The sequence below is a fragment of the Carassius auratus genome, unplaced genomic scaffold, assembly GCF_003368295.1.
Source record: "Carassius auratus strain Wakin unplaced genomic scaffold, ASM336829v1 scaf_tig00215189, whole genome shotgun sequence".
Classification (NCBI taxonomy): domain Eukaryota; kingdom Metazoa; phylum Chordata; class Actinopteri; order Cypriniformes; family Cyprinidae; genus Carassius; species Carassius auratus.
The window spans coordinates 54,231-71,776 of NW_020527974.1; positions in this window are offsets into that span (position 1 = coordinate 54,231).

Consider the following 17,546-nt stretch of genomic DNA (forward strand, 5'->3'; position numbering starts at 1 on the left):
CTAGGTACTGAAGCTGCATACGACTCTGCCTGGAAGCTGTTGGAGAAACGCTATGGAGACCCATTTATAATTGGAAAGTCCTTCAGAGACAAGCTGCATGGATGGCAAAAAATAAGTTCTAAAGATGGTTGTGAACTAAGAGAGTTTACTGATTTCCTTAAGAGCTGTGAGGCCGCAATGCCCCACCTGAAGACATTGGAAGTTCTCAATGACTGCAATGAGAATCAAAAGATCCTGCAGAAGTTGCCAGATTGGTTAGTATCCAGATGGAATCGCAAAGTGATGGAAGCCCGTGAAGCACATGCTGGTTACCCACAATTCACAGAGTTTTTAGAATTTCTAACAAAGGAAGCTGATCTCGCTTGCGATCCTATATCTTCAGTACAGGCACTTAGGAGTGTGGAGAGCGGGAAACCAAAACATTCACGAAACCAAACCATTCAAGCAAAGACACTGTACACAAACGTGGCACAAAGCACCATATCATGCATCTTTTGTAAAAGATCAGGACATGTCTTAAGTAAGTGCAGAAAGTTCATTGACAAGACAGTTCAAGATCGTGTCAAGTTTGTACGTTCAGAGGGGCTTTGCTTTGGATGTTTGCAGACTGGACATCATTCAAGAAGATGTGATAATAAGAGCACATGTGAAAAGTGTCAGAAGAGACATCCTACATGTCTGCATGATGACAAGTTCAAAGAAGTATCAAAGTATCAAAGTCCTAAACATTCTAAAGAAGATGAAAGTTCAAAGGAAAAAACTGATGATGGAGAAATAGCTGCAGCAGCAATTACCAATGCAGTCCGACAAGTAGATTCAAACACACAAACATCTACAATCATACCAGTCTGGGTCTCATCCACAAATGAGCCAGATCAAGAAGTCCTTGTTTATGCACTCTTAGACACACAGAGTGACACGACCTTTATCCTAGATGAAGTAGCTAAAGAGCTAAATACTAATAGGGAGAATGTCAGTCTGCAGCTATCCACAATGTCAGCAAGAGCAACAGTCATACCTTGTCAGAAACTGACAAATCTACAAGTGAGAGGATACAAGTCTGATAAAAGGATCCCACTGCCATCAGTCTTTACGCGAGAGTTCATTCCGGCAAACAGGTCACATATCCCAACTTCGGAAACCGCTCTAAAATGGCGTCATCTGGAACAACTGGCAGACAAGATTCCACCACCATTGGATTGCGAAGTAGGTCTTTTGATCGGGTACAACTGTCAACAAGCCCTTCTTCCCAAGGAAATCCTATCTGGAGAAGAAAATCATCCATATGCACAACGAACTGATCTCGGCTGGAGCATAGTCGGCTGCTCATACACCGCAAATGATTACCATGATGCAGTAGGAATTAGTCATAGAACATTAGTGCGGAAAGTGGTGCCTACAATGAAGCAATCATTTGAGCTGAAGAAAGAAGTACACTTTGTTTGCCGGACTCTTGTTAAGGAAGTAATTTCTACAGACATAATTAGGGCACTTGAATTAGACTTCACAGATCATAGTGCAGATGATAATCCAGTTTCTCAGGAAGACATTTTATTCTTGTCCAAGGTGAGGGAAGGTATAAGACAAAAGGAAGATGGCCACTTTGAACTCCCCCTTCCTTTTAAGACAGATACACCTAGTCTCCCAAATAACAAACAATGTGCAGTTCATAGACTCACCTCATTGGAGCGGCGACTGAGAAAAGATAAGCAGTATTATGAGGATTATGTCAATTTCATGAATGACATCATAACTCAAGGAGATGCTGAGAGGGTTCCAACATTGGAACTTGAGAACCAACCAGCATGGTATATTCCGCACCATGGAATCTACCACCCACACAAACCAGGAAAGATCCGCGTGGTTTTTGATTGTTCAGCACGCTTCCATGAAACCTCTCTGAATGATCACCTCTTGACAGGTCCAGATCTGACCAACACATTAGTTGGAGTGCTGTGTCGATTTAGAAAGGGTCCAATAGCCATAATGTGTGACATTGAAAGGATGTTTCATCAGTTTCATGTTGCAAAGGAACATCAAGACTATCTGCGATTTCTCTGGTGGGATGATGGCAATCTAGATTCCAAACCTTCAGTTTATAGAATGAAGGTACACCTTTTTGGGGCAGCTTCATCCCCCGGCTGCTCCAACTTTGGACTCAAGTACCTAGCATCGCAGGGTCATGGAAAGTTTAGTGAAGAGGCCATCAAATTTATCCAGAGAAGCTTTTATGTAGATGATGGCTTAACAAGCGTGAAGTCATCTGCCGAAGCAGTACATCTTGTGAAGGAGGCAAGAGCCTTGTGTAAAACGGGAAACCTTAGACTCCACAAGTTTATGTGCAATGATAAGGAGGTGATTTCCACAGTACCACCTGAGGAATGTGCTCAGACCAAAGATCTCGATATGGCCTTGGGAGAGCTTCACATCGAGCGAGCACTAGGAGTTCAGTGGTGCGTTGAAGCGGATGAATTCCAATTCAGAGTTGTAGTCAAGAAAAATCCACTCACAAGAAGAGGAGTTCTCTCAACGGTGGCCTCTGTCTTTGATCCGCTAGGTTTCGTTGCACCTTTTCTACTAGTTGGTAAGCAGATTCTTCAGGAACTGTGTAAAGATAAAGTAAGCTGGGATGAAGATCTCCCCAAGCACATTCTACCACGGTGGGAGTCGTGGCTTTGTGACTTACCTCACTTGGCTGTCCTGAAGATTCCAAGAAGCTATCTACCATTAAATTTTGACGAGGTTGTTTCTTATGAGCTTCACAACTTTGCTGATGCCAGTTTCACCGGATACGGAACATGTTCATATCTCAGAGCAGTGAGTGAAACAGGGCAGATCAGTTGCTCACTTGTCATTGGGAAGGCTAGAGTAGCCCCTACAAAGCTTATGACTATACCAAGGCTTGAATTATCGGCAGCTGTGACTTCAGTCCGTAATGGAGATGTTGCCAAAAGGGAACTAGAGATTGAACACTTGCAAGAGTATTACTGGACTGACTCTAGAGTAGTCCTTGGCTATGTGAACAACGATGCCAAGAGATTTCACACATTCGTAGCCAACCGAATACAACGCATAAGGTCTAGTACGTGCCCTAAACAATGGCGACATGTTAATTCCGAAAACAACCCGGCCGATCATGCCTCGAGAGGACTTAGTGCAGCTCAGCTGAAAGATTCAAACTGGCTGAAAGGGCCTGACTTTCTGTGGCAGAGAGATCTTCCACATGACGAGGAAACGGTGGGAGAAATGGAAATGACTGACCCTGAGCTTCGCAAGGCCCACATTCATACAATCAAGACGAAAGAAGTAAATTCAATGGTGAATCGCTTCACTAAATTTTCTGACTGGTCTCGATTAGTGAGGGCTGTTGCCAGGCTAAAGAGGTTTGTTAGCGAATTCAAAGGAGTTCAACAAAGAACAAATGAAGCAACCAGTATTGAAGAAAGAAAGGAAGCAGAAATCATTGTCATCAAACTAGTTCAAGAAGAGGCTTTCACTGAAGATATTAAAGGATTCAAACTCCAAAAGGATGGCACCCTGAACAAACGCAACAAGTTATGTCAGTTAAATGCTTTCTTGGACAAAAATGGTGTCCTCAGAGTGGGAGGACGGTTATCGCAATCAACCTTGCATCATGACATAAAGCATCCAGTAATACTTCCGAAGAAATCTCATTTGTCAGCCTTAATCGTGAAACATTATCATGAGCGTGTATACCACCAAGGAAGAGGCATGACTATGAATGAGTTACGTGCAAATGGAATATGGATCTTAGGATGTGGAAGTGTGGTTTCTTCACACATTTACAAATGTGTAAAATGTAGAAGATACAGAAGAACTACAGAGGTGCAAAAAATGGCAGATCTGCCCGAAGAAAGAACTGAAGAATCCCCTCCCTTTACCTACTGTGGCATAGATTGTTTTGGCCCTTTCATCGTAAAGGAGGGAAGAAAATAATTAAAACGATATGGATTGCTGTTTACTTGCTTGTGTTCAAGAGCTGTGCACATAGAGACATTAGACGACTTGACAACAGACGCTTTCATTAATGCACTCCGAGTGTTTATATCCATCAGAGGACCTGTACGCCAACTGAGATGCGATCAGGGAACAAATTTCATGGGTGCAAGAAGAGAGTTTTCTGAGTTGCTCAAAGGGATGGATCAAGAACGTCTACGAGCAATCGGTTGCGAATTTGTAGCCAATGTTCCATCAGCGAGTCATATGGGTGGAGTCTGGGAACGCCAGATTAGAACAATCAGAAGCATCCTGACCACAATGCTAGACAAGTCTGCAAGCAGACTTGACACCACGACTCTTAGAACATTTCTTTATGAGACGATGGCCATAATCAACAGCCGACCATTAAGTGTTGAACATCTTCATGATCCTACTGGTCCAGAACCCCTTACTCCCAATCACATACTGACCATGAAATCGTCAGTCATTTTGCCACCTCCGGGAAAATTCAGCGAAGATGACCTCTATCTGCGCAAGAGGTGGAGAAGAGTGCAGTTCCTGGCCAATGAATTCTGGCAGCGATGGAAACGTGAATATATATTAAATCTCCAACAACGCAAGAAATGGCAAAGAACATCACGAAATTCACAAGTAAATGACATTGTGATACTACAAGATGATAATGCTCAAAGAAATGAATGGAAGCTTGCCAGGGTAGTGGAAACTTACCTTAGTGCCGACGGCATTGTACGAAAACTGAAGTTACTAGTCAGTGACACTACAATTTTTAAAGGAAAGTTACACACTAGATCAGTTTTCTTAGAAAGGCCTATCCACAAAGTAGTTACTTTAATTGAAGCCAATTAAGTCACACATAAAACAGTTACACTCACGTACACCAGAAATTGCATTTTTGTTGATTTTACTTCAATATATTTGTTTAAAGGAAAATCCCACATTTCAAGTAAATGAGTGATTTTGGTGGGAGTGTAAATGCTGTTATGTAGATGCTCTGCATATTTGTTTCATAATTAATTCTTTGTAATTAACTCTGTGAATTTTGTATTAATTCATTTGAGGTTCAATTTAAAGTGTAAATGAGTTGTAATGTGATGTAGATTCATTTGGTGTACTTTAAAACATAAGGCGCGAGGATGTGTCACTTTAAGGGAAATGACGTGCTGGAGAGTCGCCCGATGGACTGATGATGAGCAGACGCATCACAAGGCTCTGCTGAGTTAAAAGACGTTTAAGTTTAAAATCAGTGCTGTCACAAGCCAAAAGGACAGTAAAGAAGTTTTTCATAAGCTCAAAGACCTCTTTTCATGACAAGCGGCCAACGAGGTATTTGTTTGTAAAATGTAACAAAGGTGTTCATAATAGCGCTAAGCGCCATTTTGTGTTTGATGTATTTGTACTGTTTCACTTGTATACAGTTCTCACGGCGTTGTGGCGTTAAGACGTAAAAGGCACGAAAGATAAAGAAGACGACGATAAGAATAAACGCCCGTTTTAAAGAACCAACCTGTGTCTGTTGTTGTGGAAAGAGCTACAGATAATTTAATTTTAATTTACTGAAACAAGTACATTGCACAAGTATTCATACCCTTAACATTTACAGACTCAAGTCTTTTTTGTTTGATGTTACAAGCTTTGCTCATCAGCATTTGGTAATTATCTGCCAGTCTTCTCTTATTCTCTTCCCCTCTCAAGCTCTGTCAGGTAGGATGGGGACAGACACACATTTTCAGGTTCTCCAGAAATATTTGATTGTTCAATCCCAAGCTCTGGCTTGGCCACTCAAGGACATTCACAGAGTTGTCCATAATTGACTCTTGCTGTGTGCGTAGGGTCATTGTCCTGTTTGAAGGTGAACCTTCGATCCGGTCTGAGATTCTGAACACTCCTGACTAGGTTTTCATTAGGGCTATCTCAATATTTTGGTGCATTGAGCTTTTCTTGACAGATTAAACATATCCAATTAATTAATTAATTTTAATTTTTAGTTGTTTTTTTTTTTTTTACTTCACAAGGTTTTAACTGATGAACAGGAGTGGTGTGGATTATTGCAATGTTTTTATCAGATATTTGGGCTCTCTCTCTCTGACGGCACCCATTCACTGCAGAGGATCCATTGGTGAGCAAGTGATCTAATGCTACATTTCTCCAAATCTGTTCTGATGAAGAAGCAAGCTCATCTATATCTTTTATGGCCTGAGTACATTTTCAATTTTGGGTGACCTATTCCTTTAAGAACTGTTCAAGAAAAAAAGCCTTTTTCGACAAACCGTGTTCAAGGACATGCAACTGTGAAAGTGAGATGGTGTAATAGTGGGACCATCACTGTGAGGAGTGACCCAGCTCTCTCAGACATGTCTGATCAATAACTCTGAGGTCAGAGCCACTTTCAAGTATTTTAACTTTCCAGGTAGATGGTGTGCTGAATTATGAACGTGTCACACCTGCATGTAGATTAAAAAATGGAAAATTAATACACTTTTTTTCTCTGGCTGAGTTAATGAAACGCAGACGAAAAAATCAATTATGGCTACATTGTTTGTCTTTTGTAGTGTCCACATTGGCAATCATGCAATAATCTTGTTTGCAATCTTGTTTCTTACACACTTGCACATGTATCCTTGACCTCCACCACCGTAACGGTGTCTTTAAGAATTTAGTTTAAGTATACAACTTCATATTTGTGTTTGTTGACCAATTTGAGTCCAATTCTAGGACAAATCAATATGTACAGAAAGTATATACTGTATCAATTTGTAACAAACAACAAAAAGGTGAATCTTACAAATAAATTTTGGGACATCACTTTCAAAATAATAATAATAATAATAATAACAACAACAACAACAACAACAACAACAACACTAATAATAATAATAATAATAAAAGCTAAATTGCATATAAAGAAAATTTTATATATTTTTTCATCAAGGTCATTATAGATATAGTTATAATGTTATAAATTTCAACTAAAATTATAATATATATATTATAATATATATATATATATATATATATATATATATATATATATATATATATATATATATATATATATTTATATATACACACACACACACATTTCTCAAATTTGAACTTAAAGGTCCCCTTCTTCGTGATCCCATGTTTTAAACTTTAGTTAGTGTGTAATGTTGTTGTTAGAGTATAAATAATATCTGTAAAATTCTAAAAGCTCAAAGTTCAATGCCAAGCGAGATATTTGATTTAACAGAATTCGCCTACAAAAAACGACCCGTTTGGACTACAGCCCTCTAGTTCCTGTAGTAATGACATCACTAAAACAGTTTTTTTGACTAACCTCAGCCCACATGAATTCACAAACAGGGGGCGTGGCCTTGTTGCGCTCCGACGGAGAAGAAGGAAGAACTGTTTGTTTTTGTCGCCATGTCGTTGAAACGCTGTTTTTTTCATCTCTGAGTACAATCATCTTTGTTTGGGCTTCCCAGGAACGCTGTACTTTGACATTAATGGTTACAATTTATGTTTAACTCGGTTCCCGAAAATTATAATGCACATGTAAAACTATGTGCAGCTCATTTTTGCTGAGGACAGCTAGCTGAGGACAACTTTCTCAATCTCAATCAGTTTAATGCTGCACAAAGATTATTCTTGAAAGATGGAGCAGTTCCCTCTTTGTCTGGAGAAGGCGTTGTTTATGGACCACAACTGGTAAGTGTATTTTATTATTTAAGTTAGTGCATTTAACAGTTTCTGTAACTTATTACACAAAGGGCAACGCTGTTTAGCTTTGTTAACTAGATGTTAGGGCTGTGCAAAAAAACAAATGCGGTTTTCATGCGCATCTCGTCAGTAAAAACGCTCCTGTGATTATAAGTACATCTCCAGCACGTGCATTCTAGCCCAATCACGTTACCAGGAGGTCAGCCTGCTCTAAGCTGGTGTCGAATCACAGCACAGGAACCGCTGGCCCAATCAGAACTCGTTACGTATTTCTGAAGGAGAGGCTTCATAGAACAAGGAAGTCATCAGACCGTTTTTTGTGACAGTGAAAACAGCAGTATACAGATAGGTGAACTGTGTGAAAAATACTGTGTTTTTTTACACGCGAAACATGAACACATGTTATATTGCACATTGTAAACACAATCAAAGCTTCAAAAAAGCGTGTAAAACGGGACCTTTAATGCACTAAATTAATAAAAAAATAAAGAGAATTAAAAACTATCTAGACATTAAAACAAATCTAATATATATGACTTAAAATTTAAAGGACAATGTAAAATAAAAAATACAAATAAATAAGTCAAAACAGTTTACACTGGTTTAAATCATGATTTATGTTTATGACAATTAAAGTGTTTTGTCCTAAAAAACTAATGTGAACAAATATGTATTTATTTGTGTTTATTTATAAAACAATCTGAATAAAAATGTAAGTATACATATATTTGTACTTAGTTTAATGTATTCTTTTCCATAACATTAATTAGAAAAATATATTAATAATTTTAAATACTTTTGAAATGAAATATAACAGTATGTATTTGTATGTATTTTTTTTTGTTTTGTTATTTTTAATAAATAAATAAATCAAACAAAATCAAAGGGTAAAAAAAAACTCTTCCTTTTCATAATTCTCATGACACATGAAATAATATTTTTAGGGATAAAGCTCTTCATATGACTAAAGGAAAATATGAATTAATATTTTCATAAGCTTGTGAGGCAGTATAGTTAAATTGCCTTTTCTGCAGGGAGCTCTTCAATCATGGCCGACTCACACTCACGACAGGTTCCTCTCTGACCAGACAGAGGAATAATGTGTGGATGTGTTCGTTTGCTTTGAAGGCTGGTGGTCAAAGAGAAATTGTAGTGCACTGGGAAAGATGAATGACCTCTTTCCTGAGTTATAGGGCCTCCAATGTGTTAAGCGCAAATAGACAAAAGTTTGGCAGTTCAAGTGATGCATGGACAACCAGAGGTCACAAACATGTTTGTGGAGGTTACAGTACACATTAAACTGACACATTCACACTGACAATCACATGTTTGCAGTTAAATGAAAATAGTTTATATTATATACATATTTATATTAAATGTATTTATTATTATAAAAAAAAAAAAAAAAAAAAAAAACATTTAAATGATGGCTAAATGTGAATGTTATGTAATAGTGCAAACAATTAATTGTGGCAAATGACAAATAACAATTAAAAGTAATGTTTAGTGTTAGGTAACTATGAAATCTCAACTTCTAGCCTCACAAATAAATGGATAAACCACAAAAGTGTTGTTATTTCACCAGTATGTGAGGCAGTAGTGCCTAACTAGTGGAATGAATGCCATGAGAGGGTGACTTTATGCAGTCTGTGTCATTAATTATACATGGCTCATCTTTAAGGTGCTTCCCCGTGTCTGATTGACCAGAGCCACCGATAATGACAGCTGAGGTCACTGTATCGACTGCTGCCTCTATCCCGCCGTGCATTGATATTCCCAAAAGCCCTCCGGCATTTTAAAGTTATTCTGATTGATTTGCTTCACCATTTTATATGTTGTGGTTATTATTCCTACTAGGTTCTGGGAAAGAGAAAGAACAGGAGAAAGAGAGAATATAAAAGGAGAAAGAGAGGTGCAGGAAACACAAATGTATGTTTAGACCAGGGCTTCTTTTGCCCCCCCCCCCCCCCCCATTTTTTTGGTCATACTGCTCTTTGAAACTAGCAAAACTTTATAAAACTTGAACAACTTATTATCATCATCAACTTATTATATTATTATAGTACCTATTATTATCTATTAGTATTGCTGCTGAAAATACATTTACAGCATTCATTAAGGAGATGCTTTTGTCCAAAGCAAAAAATTGAACACCAAGGAGCAAGCAATATTAGCCATGAAACTATGTTTCTATTAATAATTACTGTTTTTCTGATGAGAAAAAAAAAAGTTTACAATTAAAGCTGGAAATGTTCTTTCAGTCTCTGTTTTGTTATTAAATGTAATAATAATAATAATAATAATATGAATAATAAGAATTATATATATATATATATATATATATATATATATATATATATATATATATATATATATATATAAAATCAAACCATTAGGCCTGTATTACTTTTACATGCAAACTTTGTGTTGCCAAAAACAACTCCAACAACAACATTTTAATTATAGATTCCTTTTAAAGTGTATGTGTGTCTGTGTGTGTGTGTGTGTTTGTGTGTGTCTGTGTGTGTGTGTGTGTTTGTGTGGGCATGTTTTTGTGACATATCAGGACACAACTCTGTATAATGACATGGGTATGACACAGGTATTACAAGGAGAGGGTGACTTATGAGGACATAACCCATGTCCCCATTTTTCAAAACGCTTATAAATCATACAGAATGAGTTTTTTTCGAGAAAGTAAAAATGCACAAAGTTTCCTGTGAGGGTTAGGGTTAGGGGTAGGGTTAGTGAATGGCGATAGAATATACAGTTTCTACAGTATAAAAACCATTATGCCTATGGGATGTTCCCACTTTTCACAAAAACAAACATGTGTGTGTGTGTGTTATTCCATTTATACAACACACAATTTCACATTTCATTATTTTGTGTTTAGCAATTTTAACATTACGCACTTTGATATAAGTTAATATCATTTAATTGTTGTTTTTATTAAAGGATAAAAAGAAATTGCTTGTAAAAGTCATCAATTACAAAGAAATGGTAGTGACAATAAGTAGAAAAACTGAAATGCTGAATATAAATATAAAGCTGTGCTTCATTAATAATCTCTACCTTTCCCTAGCTGCCAGATCTCATTTGCATGTATTTTACCTTTAGATGCATTGCGGCAGGTTTGATTTCATTGACATGGTTCTGACATGTGAAAGATGCAGTTGTGATGTGAAAGCTACTGCAGAGGAGAAGATCAATACTTCAGAAGACTAGCACACAAGTCACATGGTGAGTGTTTCGGGTCCTTTTACAGAGACACAAACTCTGCATTTGCGTTCACATAAAAGAGCTGACATTGAGTCTAATTAAGCCTTATTGGCAAAACAAAGAACTCAAATGTTTGCATTTTCATCTGTGAAAGCGTTCGGTTCATGACAGAGATGATTCAAACCATTAAACCATTTCTGTTTTCTTTTCTCTCATCCTCATTTCTCTCTTTGCTCATCTTTTTTTAAAGGGATCAAGTGCCACAGCAAAAAAGCCTTTTTAAAGAAAGTTGTCAGTAGATTCTATATCACAAGAATCAGCATCCCCGAAAAAAAGTCTTTGCAGAGCTCTTCAAAGTTGGCTCATAAACTCATTCGTGTCACCGCGCTGATAACATGTGGATTTGGGGATGTAATTTGATATTTTCACTTGACCTCTGATCTGGAACAGACTTCTAACTGACAGAGCGCCTCCTCTCTCCCTTTTCAACCCCTCTTTTGAAATAAACAGCTGATGTAATTCAACAAGTCTTAAGTAATCTCAAAAAAATTTATTTTTTATTTATGCCCAGCGGTGGGGTTATCACTGATTCATAGACGGGGCGGCGAGGTGCATCTTCAATTTAGTTGCTGTGAATTGGCTAGCCGTTGGAGATCATTTTCAGGCTAATGCTGTTCTTCCTGGAACTGATGGCTGTAAATTGCTCAGAGGCAGAGATGGTTATCACCCCAGGGGACAGAAGACACAGGACTGGTCGTGATGGTTAAATTATAGACCACACTGACTTGTTCACATTGTGAAAGGACGATTTGGCTGTGGAAATGGCACTTGTGTGGTGCCGGGAAGTTGAAGTGCTTCATGCGGGAGAAGAAAAAAAAAAAATCGCTAAATAAAGCTGGGTGGGATGAGTTTGTAATATAGCTAGTGGTTGGCGGGAAATCATCCACATGTCAGAGAGAGAGAATGTGTGTGATTTCCAGGACTTTTCCAGTTGTTCGGATCAGTTACTTTAGTATTATTAATATATTATTATTGTTTTGGGTAATATTTTTATATTTTCTGTTTTCACCTTATTTTTTTGTAAAATAATTTAGTATTTTTTTTTCAGCTGTAATGTCCATGTAGTTTTTTATTATTTTGTTTGATTAATTATTTATTTTGTTTAGTTTAACTTATTTTAGTACTTCAATTAAAAAAAAAAAAAGGGAAAAGTTACCTCGACAACTAGCTGAAATAAAATTATTTGTAATTTTTTAATTTTAGTTAACTCTAATTAGGCAGATAGAGATGCATTTAATTAATTAATTAATTAATTAATAATAATAATAATAATAAAATTGCAATTTTAGAGAACTGCTTTCTTTTTAAAAATGCTGTGATCAAAGTTGAATTTTCAGCATAATTTCTCCAGTCTTCAGTGTCACGTGATCTTTTCAGAAATCATTCTAATATAATGATACTATGATGCAAAATATTTCTTATTATCAGTGATGAAAACAGTAATGCTGCTTTTATTTTGGTACTTACTTGGATGAGTAGAAAGTTAACAGCATTTAAACTTTAAATCTAAAATGCTTTTCATAGTTGTGAATAAGAAATGAAGAAATGCTATTTCAATCTTGCTACTTCATAAAATAAATAATGCTTTTAAACATAAGCAAAATATTATGATGAGGTCAGAATCAATTTTCAACAATGTTTCCAAAAATGTTTCTGACGAAGCACTATAATACTCAGAGACTCAGAGACAAATGCCTGCTTCCTTGTGTTGATGTCACTGGAGAGTTTTGGCTCCGACTTCTACTTATTGTGCATTATTTAACTTCCTGCCTTACCATTTGCTCTTGTCCCCTGAGAGTTACAAGGCAGCTTCACATTGGACTCTGTTTGAGTGACAGATGATGGCAGGCCAGGCTTGAACCGCTGCAGCAGGGAATCATGGGAGAGAAGGGCAGCACAAGAACTTGTGGTCTAGCAAAGAGGGAGCTTCAAACAGCATGAGAGCTGTGTGACTGAGCCTGTGTCTAATGTAGGAATTAATGCATGCTTGGGCTGGTCTCGCTCCAGGACGTGACTGGCATATTGTCCCCGCTGTCTGTCAAAGACACACAAGGACCTGCACATCTGAAAAAGCGGGAAGGAGGAGGCACCTTGGTAATCACAACTGGAATGTTAACTTTACTTTAATCTATCTATCTATCTATCTATCTATCTATCTATCTATCTATCTATCTATCTATCTATCTATCTATCTATCTATCTATCTATCTATCTATCTATCTATCTATCTATCCATCTATCTATCTGATAATTAGTGGGTATTTTGCAATTGATTGTCAATTGGTGGATAATTTTAATTTTGTAAATATAATAATAATATAATATTTATTATAGAAATAGTGCATTCTGATGATTAAATATTATCAGGACTAATCATTTTTGGAATAACATACACTGATGAACCATGCAGTAAATGCAAATAATGAATTATGTTTTATAAATATTATTGTGATGATTAAATAATGTGAATCATGCACAAAACTAGAAAAGTGTGTGTGTAGTATACAAAGTATATTTTGACACTTGATATTTCTTTAATGCATGTCTTTGAGACAAATACAAACTACTGAAATATTCAACTGCCTAGACGTCGTGCAACTTGTTGTTTTTGCTCCTCTGACAAAACTCTCATTATGAATATCAGAAGAGCTATATGCACCAATAACTTCTATTAGTTCTGCATGTTTACGTTCAACAAAAAAAAAGAAAAGAAAAAAAAGATAATTAAAAGTGTAAAAGAGAGAGTAAACTGAAACAGCTGGAGGTCGCAGCTCCAGTCACTGTCACCCATTTCTTAGAGCTATTCCATAAAAAAATGGTGTGAATAAAAAGATCATTTCCACACGTATGCAAAAATTATTTGACTTCCAACAGGAGTGCTAAGCCAATTTTGCCCCAGCAGGCAGAGAATGGTGATCAAATGCAGTACAGCAGGCCTTTGAAGTTTTCTGAGCGTGCTTATTAGTGGACTCTGCTAAGGTGCTTTGCAAATGAATTTCACCCAAAATCAAAAGAACATGAGAAAATAATAAAATATATTTTCTTAAAAAACAAAAACAAATAAAGCCTATTGCTGGAATTTTTTTTTTCAATCTGACATTCACCCAAAATAGTATAATTGTTAATATAATTGATAGTATAACTTTTATAGTTTGTGAAAATACTGTGAATTTTATATATATGTGTATTGTGCATCTAAATATTTAGCAATATTGTTTTTTGTAATTTTTTGCATTCATATAATTTTTATAACATCTATCTATCTATCTATCTATCTATCTATCTATCTATCTATCTATCTATCTATCTATCTATCTATCTATCTATCTATAGTGCTGTCAAACAAATAATTAATCACGATTAATCACATCAAAATAAGTTTTTGTTCACATAATATATTTATGTGTACTGTGTTTGTTTATTATGCATACATAAGTACACTAATTAATTAAATTATCTGTAAAGTGTTATAATATCACAGGTGAAAACTGGCAGAATGTTAGATTAATTAACTATAATAGCTAATCATTTTATGCATTTCATGGGCAATATATATATATATATATATATATATATATATATATATATATATATATATATATATATATATATATATATATATAATAATAACATTAATAATAATATTTTAAGTGCATTATTCTTATTTTACAAATGATCTGCCAATAGAGTAAGAAAAATATGGCAGTGGCTATTTACATTAAGTGGAATTAACATGCTTTCTTAGCGAAAGATTTACAGTAGGCTACGTGAAGTAGCTCTAGATGCTATTTACAGAAAAAATGTACAGTGAAAATCATGATATATTCTATATATATCTACTGGCAGATACATTTGCACTCAGTATTGTTATACATTAACAGGATGCAATAATAACAGATTGTAAATTTTTATATTTATTACAATTACAAATAGTTGAATGATTATTAAACACTCGTTAGAAATGTTTGTTCATTTTTATTGAAAAAAAATTCTAAAATGACGTGATGGGTAAAGTGAGAAGAACGAGCTCAGTAAAAGCCAATCAATCACGTTACAAGCTAGTTTTCCATGCCCAAAACTGCCTACACCATTGAACCCGTTATACACATGTGTCGTAGCTACAGTAGATTTGCACTTAGTAATAAACACTCAGAATAATCTTCTTTTCCATTTGCATTAAGATTATTTTTATTACCACACTGGCATATCATTTTACTTATGTAAAATGCACTTAATTTAGATTCCCCCAGGAAACAAGACTAAGTATCTTATATCATTTTCTTATATAGAAAATCAATGATATGTATATACATATATATATATATATACATATATATATATATATATATATATATATATATATATATATATATATATATATATATATATATATACATATATATATATATATATATATATATATATATATATATATATATATATATATATATATATATATTTGTACTTGGGGAAAAAAAAAAAGAAGGAAAAAAAACACTTAGTAAGAAGAGCATTTTTCCAGCATGCATTAATGGAGTGTTTAAAAAAGGGGAGGAGATCGAAAGAAACTCTGGGTTTATCAAAGAAAACCTGCTCCTGACCAGGTTCATAACGTAAGTTACCATGGTAACTGACTCTGAGTATAAGTTAACTCTCTTTCAGAAGCGGGCTTGACTTATCCTGCTTTCTCGGGTTTGACAAACCTCCCATTCTGAAACAGAAAACTTAAGAGTTTCCCTCATTTCAGGGTTAACTTACTTTTCACTTAACCTTCTTTGTGAAACGGGCCCCAGGTTATGATGTGATTTACCCTTACCAACACTTATTGCTGAAATTGTAGTAAGTGTAATTTCTTTTGACTTATTATTATTATTTTTTTTTTTTTGTGATTCATTTAGCTTGTTGCAGATGCTCCATTTAACTACCGAACAGAACATCCATCCATCCATTCATCTCTCCACATACTTAAAATAATGTATGACAGATGCAATACAATAAGAATACAGCTGACAAATAAAGCCAACTATGAGAATCAATCAAACTGCTCTTCAAAAGCATATTGCATTGGTTCAGTGATAGTTGAAAGATAGTTTCTGCTGTGAACTTTCCATCCCTGTCTGCAACCAATTTTTACTTTGGCTGCTGTGATTTGATCTATGTCCAGTTTTACAAACCCTCTTATGGTGATAAGAATATGGGGTGGTTTACAAACACCACCCTCAAATCAGTGGGAATGCCAGCATTCTTTGGAGCACCTTTCGGGTGTCAGTGGGGGGTGGTGATTGATGCTATCATCTTTAACCATCTCTGAGGTATTGGTGGCTCTGTGTGAGAAATGCCCCTCTCTCTTTATGACCCTCCACCCCCCAACCCCCCAACAACCCGCTGCTTTTCTTGTGAATCCCGTAGAAAAGGAACTTCAGATCTGCTTTGCACTCAAAGCGTTTGCCTCGAGCACTGGAAAAAAAGCTTGACACCTCAATCAAATGTTGTTTCAGTCAAGAAAAAGTCAACTTCCACGTTGCACAGAGAATACATTAATTTAGTAAACAAGTCAGCACTTGTAACTGCACCTTTTTATGATTGGTTTTGTGGCAGTGATAATGTCTCAACCTAAAACAAATAAAAAAATAAAAAAATATATAAAGTGTAAAATAACAGTAAAAACTGTCATCCTGTTATAAACTGTTACTGTATTTGTTCCAACTGTTACAAGAAATTAAGAGTAAGAATTATTATTATTATTACTATTATTATTTTTCTTCTTTTTAAGTTGTGAAACTTTTTTGTTTCAGAATACTTTGATGAAAATAATATGTAAACAAATTTAATAAAATAAATGTAGTATATTATATAATACAGTATATATAACAATCATTATTTTGTGTATTTGGTGTAACAGAATAGGGCCGGTTCCCCAAAACGTTCTTATCGCTAAGTAGTTCTTAACCTATTCCTTAACCTCTCTCTTAACCTTATGGCACGATTCCCGACACGTTCGTACGCTAAGTATATCTTCTGTAAGTCATACTTTCGTAAGGTTGGTCTGGACCATTCGTAAGCTCTCTCTTAGCGTTGTTTAGTGCTCAAAACGCTACTGTACAGCAGTCTTTAGAAATCAGCGCAGCAAAGTACAAGTCAAACTATGGTATGTTGACAATGTTGTGCCTCAACAATGATTTTCTGTTATTTTTTAAGACTCATAATAAATTATGTTCGCAATGGTACATGCCTATTTATGAAGTTGACTTTATGTGGTGGTAGTTAGCCTAGGCTTTTTCGTAATGTAATTAAAGTGAATTGACAATCAATTTTTTGATAATTAAAATCTGGCAAACAATTTGTCTCTAAATGGCTAAGATCTATAAATGGCATGGGCGTGTCCAGTAAGCGACCAACTATGGCAGCGATCCAAGGTGTCATTGTATTGAATCAAAGACGGAGCCGGACGCGGAGGCCATGTCAATTTTTTTATTCCGCAAAACTTAAGCCCTTTTGACATTTTTCCTGACGTGGCTATATTAAAAAAATTTGCCTCCCATGACAGCTCATTATGGAGCTGCTGGACCTTCTCAGACCTGCCC